The sequence below is a fragment of the Xenopus laevis genome, chromosome 5L, assembly GCF_017654675.1.
Source record: "Xenopus laevis strain J_2021 chromosome 5L, Xenopus_laevis_v10.1, whole genome shotgun sequence".
Classification (NCBI taxonomy): domain Eukaryota; kingdom Metazoa; phylum Chordata; class Amphibia; order Anura; family Pipidae; genus Xenopus; species Xenopus laevis.
The window spans coordinates 38809266-38819843 of record NC_054379.1 but is presented as its reverse complement, the minus strand read 5'-3'; the positions used below and the strand labels follow the sequence as shown (position 1 = coordinate 38819843).

The 10578-nt window shown below is 35.9% G+C and overlaps 1 protein-coding gene across 1 annotated transcript in view; it reads right to left on the bottom strand.

Annotated features, from left to right (window-relative positions):
- Nucleotides 1–303: 303 nt before the first annotated feature.
- dtd1.L (D-aminoacyl-tRNA deacylase 1 L homeolog) overlaps nt 304–10578 on the bottom strand; it is a 96987-nt gene continuing 86712 nt past the window's right edge. Inside the window, 1 exon segment of the mRNA NM_001093157.1 lies at nt 304–801. The gene's annotated coding sequence lies outside the window, so the exon portion shown is untranslated.

The following is a 10578-nucleotide window of genomic DNA, read 5'->3' as shown; positions in this document are numbered from 1 at the left end:
TAAGAGTCCCCAGACAACTACAATATTGCCATCTACGTGTGTGGCAAAATAAGTAACTGATCTAATTCCTAAGACCATCATTAGACAGATCAAATTGGATGGTAACTGGTCCATGTGTTGTAGGCTTTAAGGTAGCATAGCACAATAAAGTTTACAGTAAAATGTCTAAACACAACTAACTTATAAGTGCTTCTCTGATGTGCATCTGGCACTACTTATAGCTGTACTTGTGGTCCCATAACTGTCACCAGTAAAATAGTGGCTGCCTGTTCTTTGTCATTTCCTTTGAGTAATCTTATAAAATGGAGATCAAACTATTTGTTTAATGGGTGGTGACAGGAAAAGATACACAGACAAAGATTTAATTCAAGCGCAAATAACTAGATCTATTTAACATTACAACAAGTTTCCAAACATCAACGGACTAATTGTACAATGATCCCGGGAGAAAAAATATATATATATATTTACTGCACAAAAATGTAGCGTATAGATTTCATCAAAGCAAAATTTTTGGAGTTTAAGTGATAAGTGGTAAAAGATGTAAATAGAAGTAAACAAATGGGCAGTGATAAAAACACAGGCACTATTTGTCTCGAGGTTGTAGAAAAGACAATAAAGTATCAGACAGATGGAAGAGGTCGATGTGCGGACAGTTTTATCGCTGGGAGTGCACATCACCGCTGGTAATGGAAGCCATTCCTTTGGTTTCTTTCAACATGGAATAAGCCACAATTAGACATACTGTACGTCCCAGTTGCAGTCTGATTTGCAAAATGCTTCCAAAAGACTTGTAAAGCCCTGAAATAAAAAAGAAAAATGATATTAAAGCATTAGAAATATAACACTATGGGGCAGATTTAACAAGGGTCGAATTTCGAAGTAATGGGAGTTTTTTTGAACTCCCACAACTTCCAAAATAAAAAAAAAGACTAAAAAACAAAGTTTTTTTTTCGGGTGAATAGCCCGTTTTTGTAAGAATTCTAATCGAACGAATCTAAGTAACATCGTATTGGATCGATTTTGATTCAAAGTTTTTTCTAAGTCCACAAATTGACTCCAAATAGGTTCTAGGAGGTCCCCCATAGGCTGAAATTATTTAGATGGTCGAAGTCTAATTTTTAAAGGGACATTTTAAAGGGACATCTAATATAAGTCATTCACATTTTCGATAAATTTCGATAGTTTTAGAAGTACGCAAAAAATAGCTTGAAATTCAAATTTTTTTCATTCTAATTTTCACTTCGACCCTTGATAAATCTGCCCCAATTTGATAAATAAAACCTATATTACACAAATAAAGAAGAAGATATAACTGGATGATGCAACAAAGCTTATGGCTACTGTCATGAATTTAATTACCACTCATACATTTACCTACACAGTTTTCTAGTTTTATAGCTTGTCTCTCACCCCGTCCTTTTTGAAGTTGAGCGCTCTGTTGTGCACCAACATTTATTAAGCCCCCATACTATTTCATACTATTTTCATTTCATACTATTTTCATTTCAACAAGGTTATAGATATATGAAATAATTATCCTATCAGTCATCCTTTGATGGTTCATCCCAGATCCCACCCTAACTGATCTTTGTATATCCAAGAGAGATGAAATTGAAAATGAACATTAGAGCCAAATCTCATCTAAACTGTGCTTCAGATTAAACCCCACTATCCAATGCACTGTGCACCATGGGGACTTGTGCTTTAAACTGTAAGGACTTGCAAAAAACCTTCTCCTGTTATGTGATTTCATAAATAACCTGTACAGCTCTGCACAATATAATCTAATAGTAACAGCAATAATAATCTTGTAATTCAATTTATCTCCCAATAGACTTCAGTTCAGTTCAAAACAGCAAAACTGGAGAGTTACAGAAAAGGATGACTTTGTATAAAGGGATATTTATTTAGTATTTCTTATTTGTGAAAAAGTGCCTTTGTTTCCATTGAGGAAGGCATTAAAACCTGTCCGTATAAAGTTGTTTTTTTAAAAAAAAAAAAAAAACTTTCACTAATTAAAACTTGCAAACAACATTAGTACAGGGAGTCCTTGAGTTACTTACAACGACTTACATATAACTCACACTTACATACATGGGCTATTACAGTAACATACTATGGTTTGCTTGACTTTTATTAGCATTTAGCTTTAATAAACCACCTGCCTCATTCCCTTCTGGTGTGTGTTTTCTACTGCGGAGAACAGAAAGGTAAAAATAAATATGTACAGAAAGGTAAAAATAAGTACTATGTTTTAAGGATGCACCAAACCTAGGATTCGGTTCAGGATTCGGCCTTTTTCAGCAGGATTCGGATTCAGCCATATCTGCCATAGAAGCCAATACGGCAAGACTGATTAATAATCAGAATATGCAGACTGGACTGGGTCTGTTGATATGAATCTCTACAGGGTCGCTGGCTGCTCTACAGACAAACAAGTAAAGCTGCTCAAGGTTGGGGAATTAAGGTGGGGGGCTCCTCCCTGCAATTTGAAAGTATGATCAGTTTCCCTAAAGAGCAATTAGGGACCATCTGAAGTTTCTGATCTGCAGCAGTCAGAGCAAGTAAATGAAGGGAGAATTTCACTGCATACAGTCAGGTTTCTTTGAAAAATGGTAGACATTTTTTAATTAAAGTATATTAGAGATAGATTTATTTTTCATAACAAGAAAGTCGAAATAGGATTTTTTTTGGCTTTACATCCCCTTCAAATACGAAAGCAAGTTAGCTGGGGTGTACCGGTCACTTACTGCAATATAACCATATTATGTCCAAAAAAAAGAGTTGTATAAAGCAAGTTATATGGTTACTGATACCTCGGTAGAAGCCGTTCCACTTATAATGAAAGAAACCGAAGTAAATGAATAAGATTAAAAATGAACATGACACAAACTTGCATGGAAACTGTCGGTCCCTGTGGGAGCATGGAGAACGGGATGATTCTAAATGGATACAATACATACATATGCATAAGCACCTTTGGCAAACAATCTGCAATCAGAAAGAATCCGGATTTAACACCTGCATACTATGAATGAGCTTCCACAGCCTATAGCTGTCCTCGTTACCAATATGATATTCAATCAGAGATGAAAAATAATTCACACAACTATAGGTGCACTGTAAGCGTTTCAAGCTCAATAAAAGGGAAAATATAAATTTTTATAAGGGTTGTTGTTAATTAATGAGGGTACAGTTTAGTGTATGCACATCACATTTCTCATTTATATCTGTATCTACATTATGCATATTAGTGCTATCATATTTCATACCACAGTAAGACATCCCTATCAGCAGTAGAATGTACAGGTATGGGATCCGTTATCCAGAAAACACTGAATTACGCAAAGGCCATCTCCTCATACACTCAATTATAATCAAATTATCCAAAATTTTAAAAATGATTTCCCTTTTCTCTGTAATAATAAAACAGTAACTTGTACTTGATCAATCTAATAAATTATTAGAGGCAACCCCAGCCTATTGGGCTTATTTAATGTTTACATGAGTTATTTTTCAATTGACTTAAAACACGAAGATCCAAATTACAGAATGCCCCCTTATCCGGAAACCCCCAGGTCCTGAGCATTCTGGATAACAGACCCCATACCTTTATTTACATATTTCTATACATTTAATTGTTCCAAAGAATAATACAACATAAGACAAACCCTGCTTATAAGGGAATATTTTAATTTTAACTCAATAAATGTTACTACTACTACTGATGGAAGATTTACTAGGCCAAATTCAGGCTGATGATTCAGTTGTTAAACTCCCTGGCCAGCAAGCATTATTATAGAGGCCCCGTTCGGAATGATGTGGTTCTCTCCAGAAATCTGGTCAATCTTGGCTAAATATCCATTGAGCAGGCTGCCAGTTTGGCTCTATACATGGTCCAACAATTTGCTGTTTTTGTCAGGAGGGGCCACTTCAACTCTTGTTCACCTTTAAGTTAACTTTTCATATTATGTATAGAGTGATATTTTAAGGCAATCTGCAATTGGTTTTAGTTTTTTTTTTTATTATTTGTGGTTTTTGAATTATTTAGCTCTTTATTCTGCAGCACTTCAGTTTGTAATTTCAGCATTCTGGTTGCTAGGGTCCAAATTACCTAGCAACCATGCACTGACTTGAATTAGAAACTGAAACATGAATAGGAGAGGCCTGAATAGAAATAGGAGTAAAAAAACAACAGCAATACATTTGTAGCCTTACAGAGGATTTCTTTTTTAAGATGGGTCAGTGTCCCCCATTTGAAAGCTGGAAAGAGTCAGAAGAAGATAAATAATTCAAACAATAAGATGGCCAATTGAAGTTAATGTAAAGGTGAACCACCCCTTTAAAATATGACTTTACACCTTTTGTGATCTAATGTGCCCACCTGATTTGTTCCATGTTGAGTTCATCAGTTGTTCTTGGAAATGGAACATATTGATCTATAGTAATTAGAATTTTCCCCAGAGAGTCGCTCTCTATTTTCTATACCTAGGGAAATACACCCTAAAGTACATTTCCAAATAAGGGATCTTTCCATAATTTGGATCTTTATAACTTAATTCTACTAGAAAATCAATTAAACATAAAATAAACCCAATAGACTGGTTTTGCTTCCAATAAGGATTAATTCCATCTTCGTTGGGATCAAGTACAAGGCAGTTATTATTACAGAGAAAAAGGAAATCATTTTTAAAAATTTGAATTATTTGATTACAATGGAGTTTATGGTGGCCTTCCAGTAACTCAGAACTTTCTAGATAACAGGCTTCTGGACAACGGATCCTGTACCCATAAAATGTTTTCCTACAATAGACAATTGATATTAAAGTAAGATGCACAAATTGCTCTTCACACTGTGCCTTTGCGCTATTAGTATATTTTCTATGCTACAACAGTTTAGGGGTTACTGGGATTAGAAGGGGAAATCAGTTTTGGGGTGTCTCCTGCTTTATCCCCGTTAACCCCAATGTCTTAGAAACTCCTAGTTTAACAGATAGGCAGCTAAGATCTAAATTTTTTCCAAGACAGCACAGGAGTTAAGTTTTACATTAATAGAGGGAAATAAAAACAAACAGAACCGTGAAATGAATGAACAACTGACATATTATTATTACTTTTTAAACTTCTATTCCACCTTTTTTTCCAATCGGCTAAATGAATATAAGAAAAAAATAATAATGACATTTTCATCCATTACACCGTGCAGCAGATTGGACTTGTAATGCGCAAAATGTAATTTCCAAATGTGCGAGAGGGTGGAGGCAAGCAAAGCCTTTACGCACCAGGCATCCTTTCGCAGACACATTTGTGCTCGGTGTGAGTGAAGGTTATCATGTGGGAGCTGTGTGCGCGAGCCTGAATAAAATGACTTGGTATTCACAGTTCAGTAGCCAGAGGAGAGATGAAGGCATCAGGGAGCTGAAGCTACGACGGAAGGCACGACTACTCTGAAATAATAATGAACAAATGTCCCAATAGGACAGGGTCAGGGATGTAAGAAGCAGCTCTTTGTGCCCTGGACAACTGTAAAAACACTTTCATGTAACTGGTACAAATATGTAGCTGACAGTGGGTAGCTGACGGTATAAAACACAATGTTTTTAGTATATATTTGGTAAATAACAAGAACAGCTCATACAGCAAAGCAATCCACCCCTCAAATACAGGGTGATGCTTTAAAAGCATGAATATATAATGTTGGGCAGAAGTTCTCCATCAGGGAGGGCCATTAGACTTTTGCTGCACAGACAAGGATTGGGATAAACCAGTTTATACCTATGAGCCACATTTAGATGTAAAAAGAATTGAGGAGCAACACAAGCATGAAAATGTTCCTGGGGGTGCCAAATAAGGGATGTGATTGGCTATTTGATAGCCCCTATGTGAACTGGCAGCCTACAAAAAGGTCTTTTTGACAGTGCATCTGTTTTTTATGAAACTTGCCTCCGAGCCTGGAATTCAAAAATAAGAACCTGCTTTGAGGCCAATGGGATCAACATCGCAGGGGTTGAGGAGCAACATGTTACTCATGAGCCACTGGTTGGGGACCACCAGGTTAAGCCCTAGTCAGTGTCAGTCAGGAGTTATTTTAAGTCAGGAATTCGAATCAAATTTGATTTGAGTTTTTCCACCAGAAAAAAAATTCGATTTCAGGATGTCTCCAAACAACTTGAAATTAATTCCAGGATGTCCCCCATAGGCTAAAACAGCAATTCGGTAGGTTTAAGGTGGCGAATAGTCAAATTTGAAATCTTAAAGGGCCAATACATGATAAATGTCGAAATTCAATTTTTTTAAAAAAAACTCTAGTTGAATTACACTAAAATAAGCTCGAAAAATTAAATTTTTAAATAGAAATTAGAATTTTCACTTTGACCCTTGATAAATTTGCCCCTAAAAGTAAACTCAAAGTTAAAGAACCCCTTTATATCAGTTTTCCTTCTCTGACATTAATTATCACTGACACAACCCTCAGCCTGTGCTATTTTATTTACAGAAAACAATGAAAATAACTTCCTTATATAATCATCTTCTATTTCATTAATAAGGACTGATTTCAGATTTTAGAAAATTATATTTAATTTTATTTATACAGCATAGTTTTCTTCATTTTATTTCATTTATATTTTCTTTTCGCTCCTTTCTCCTTTGTCTAATGAAAGCTTTAGGTTAAGAAGAAACAAACCCAAGCTCGCCCTTCAGTTTTGCTGTGGAAAGTGGGAAAAGGACCTTTTGGTAAATTTTCTGTCATCCTTCTCAAGAGCAGAAAACATTTAAAGCATGCCAGCCCACTGATTAATGTATATGGCAAATCAAATGTTCTCAAAGCATAAAAATAGATTTTATTAGCACCCAATCAATGACAGTGATGTCTGAAGCAAAACACGTGAAGCCCAAGTACATATCTAATTGGGCAGCAAAGAGTGTAATGTATGCAGGAGAAGATGTGCGTGTGATTGCAGGAATATAGCTAACATCCCTAGAGAAATATAGGGAATAGTCAACAGTTTGTGTAAGAGTTCAAAGTGATATCTTTACTGTAAAGGAAATCCAATTCAGGTTCCAGTGGCAGCTCAATCAGGCCAGTCTTTGCTACTGCCTGTTTAGTTGTATGTATATCACTATTTGTGCAACGTTCCCAGAAGCATGTTATATGATGATACAGGTATGGGTCCTGCTATCCAGAATTCTCTGGACATGGGGTTTTCTGAAAAAGGGATCTTGCCATAATTTGGATCTCCATTAACAACGTAACAGACTTTTTTTTGATGTTATAGCCTTCACAATTATATAAGCAGTTTAAACAGAATTAATTAAACCAATTTAAGGACATGAAAGGATGGTCTATAACTGTAGCTACAGGTATAAGACCTGTTATCCACAATGCTTGGGACCTGAGGTTTTCCAGATAAGGGAGCTTTCCCTAATTTGGATCTCCATATCCTAAGTCTACCAATAGGATTGTTTTGCCTCCATTAAGGATTAATTCTATCTTAGCTGGGATCCATTAGAAGGTATTGTTTTATTATTACAGAGAAAAATGAATCATTTTTGAAAATGTCAATTATTTGATTAAAATGGAGTCTATGAGAGATGACCTTTCTGTAATTCGGAGCCTTCTGGATAACAGGTTTCCAGAAAACAGATCCCATACCCATGCCATATTGTTAGATGAAATATAACAAGGATGTATAACTTGATGTTGTTTAGATGACATTTTTTGGAGGTATGCTTTGGATCATTGTCATACTGGAAGACATGGCTGCAACTAGTGTTGCTTCTAGTTTCTACATAACCCTCCCTCCTCTTGATGCCATTTAGTTTTTGAAGTGTACCAGTCCCTTTTCCAACAAAAAATCCCCACAACGTGATGCTGCCATTCCCATTCTTCACAGTATTTTTCATATCAAAAGACCCACCCTTCTTTCTCCATACATAGTGATGATCATTAATATGACCAGAGAACCTTTCTCCAAGGCTAGGTCTTTGTCCTGGTGATCATCTGCAAGCTTCAATCTGGCTTTTTTACACTGGGCTGAGAGTAGAGGCTTCTACCTTGCACAATACCTTTCAGACAATAGCCATGAAGGACATTCTTAATGGTGGATGTTGATACTTTGGTACCTAATGCTTCCATTTCCTTCACCACTTGCTTGGAAGTGTCTCTATAGTAGATGCTTAACTACAGCCAAATCACTAAAAGTGCACCATTTGTTGGGCAGGTTCAGGTTGAGATTTGGCCAACCACTGAAGGTTAGGGTTGGATGCAGGTCAGACGGGAAGTACACTGCTCCACTTCTTCCAAAGGCCATTGTCTTGGAACCAGAAGTGTGCACAGAAGTAGCTTACTTAGTGTGAAAACATGGTTTGAGCGCAGGCTCTACAATGGCAACATTTTGTGGGTTAGGGTTAGTTGAGTTAGGTTTTTCCTGACCCACATATCACTAGTGCACTTCCGTGTAACTAATAATTTAGACAACTGGGTAATCTGTAGCTTATAAAAGTTATTACAAACCTATGTGTTGCTTCGTTTTTTCCAAAGACGCCTTGGGCAACTTTCCGAAGCGTACGTTTTACCAGTTTACCAGCCACCAAGGTTTTCCTCGGTTTCCCACTGGCCCATTCTGACCCTGATCAGAAGAGGCGGGATAGATGCATGGTAACCATGTGGAAATACAAGAGCATGTTTGAACTCAAGTACCATAATGAATTGTGTCTATGTGCTTTATCTATTGCATCCATTTTAGAGCTCATGCACTTGCAGATGCATTTGTAAATTGCACCAGTACATTTACCCATGTAAACCAATCAGCAATTTGTTTTGATCATTCTTCTATAAAAAAAAGGTCTGGTTGATTGCTATGGGTAACTGCATTAGAGCATGTTGGACGTTGATATAAAATGCAAATGCTTCCACTACAAATTGATGAGTTGCTTCCAGTACAAACCTCTTAGGTGGAACTTAAAACACATTAAAAATAATAGCAACAGAAACAATTCATAATTGGATTACAGATAAAATGAGCCAATGAGTTAAGATTAATTATTAAAATATGGATTTACACCAAAAAACTGATTTTTCTTCATTTACATAAGCCCCTTGCCTGTGTATTTAAAGTCTTATAAGAGTATGCAATTTCACAAACCATTAGAATTCAAAGAAAAAATATTTTTTTCCAGTCAGAAGGAAACTAATCAAAGGCGCCCGGGAGGCATCTGGTCAGAATTGTTAATAAAAGTGAATGAAAATTGCCAGAAATAAGATGATTGTTACAGTGGCACACAAAATAAGCTTTTTATAAATGAATAACTACATTCTCTATTCTGTATTTTGCTTTAGTTAGAGGAAAACATTTCAGGATGTATCTGTCAACAAGAAACTTTCTGCATCCTCGTCTCACCAGCAAAATCTATTTGCTATTTTCACTGAGAAATATGAGATACGTCCCTAATACATTTAACTTTTGTATATAGGTATCTAATGAAATCCTTCCTTTGGAATATTAGCAGCCAACTGGTTGCTAGGTTCCAAATTAGAGGCAATGGCTTGAATGAGAAACTGGAATATAAATTGGAGAGGCCTGAATAAAAAGATGAGTAATAAAAGAAAAAATAAGAATAACATTGTAGGGTCAAAATGCAATAGTTGCTTGAACTTCAGTGAGCCAGTAATCTGTATTTGAAAGTGGTAAAGAGTCAGAAGAGGAAGGCAAACAATTAAAAAAATATAAATAAATGAAGACCAATAGAAAAGTTGCTTAGAATTAGTCGTTTTAATAGGCAGACTGCTCGTGACCTAACCACGTGACCTGATATGCTGCTTCAGGAATGCTGTATAGTTTATTCAACAGGTTTAATGGTTTTGTATTGTGTGGCAGATCAAATTAACTTCAAAAATATATTTAATACAGGTATGGGATTCGTTATCCGGAAAAATCCGAATTACAGAAAAGCTGTCCCTATAGACCCAATTTTATCCAAATAATCCAGATTTTTACAAATAATTTCCCTTTTCTCTGTAATAATTAAACAGTACCTTGAACTATGATATAATTAATCCTGACTGGAAGCAAAACCAGCCTATTGGGTTAATGTTTAAATGATTTTCTAGTAGACTTAAGGTATGAAGATCCAAATTATGGAAAGATCCTGAGCATTCTGCATAACAGGTCCCATACCTGTACATTTGATATTTTAAATGTTATAGTTAACATTTAACACTGCTTGGTATTAGTTAGAATTAATCCTGGCAAATTCTGCAATAAGGTAATCTCTTGTGTATCGTAAAATAAAAGACTAGATGTAAATACTGTAAAGAAAAAAACCTGCAAATACATATGCTCAGCTATTCCTGAAAGAAGCTAAATATGTAGAGGGGTAGCTACAATCTGTGGCAATATCTTCAGCAGCAATTGAGTCATTGATGCACCACTGAGAACAGTAATGAATTCTAAGCAGGATGCTACATTCTCTGGGACCTATACAGCCATAAATCACTTTATTACTACAGAGCAATATTAGTAATTTCACTTGAAATTCCTCTTGCCTAATACAATGACAGAATATGGGAAGTTT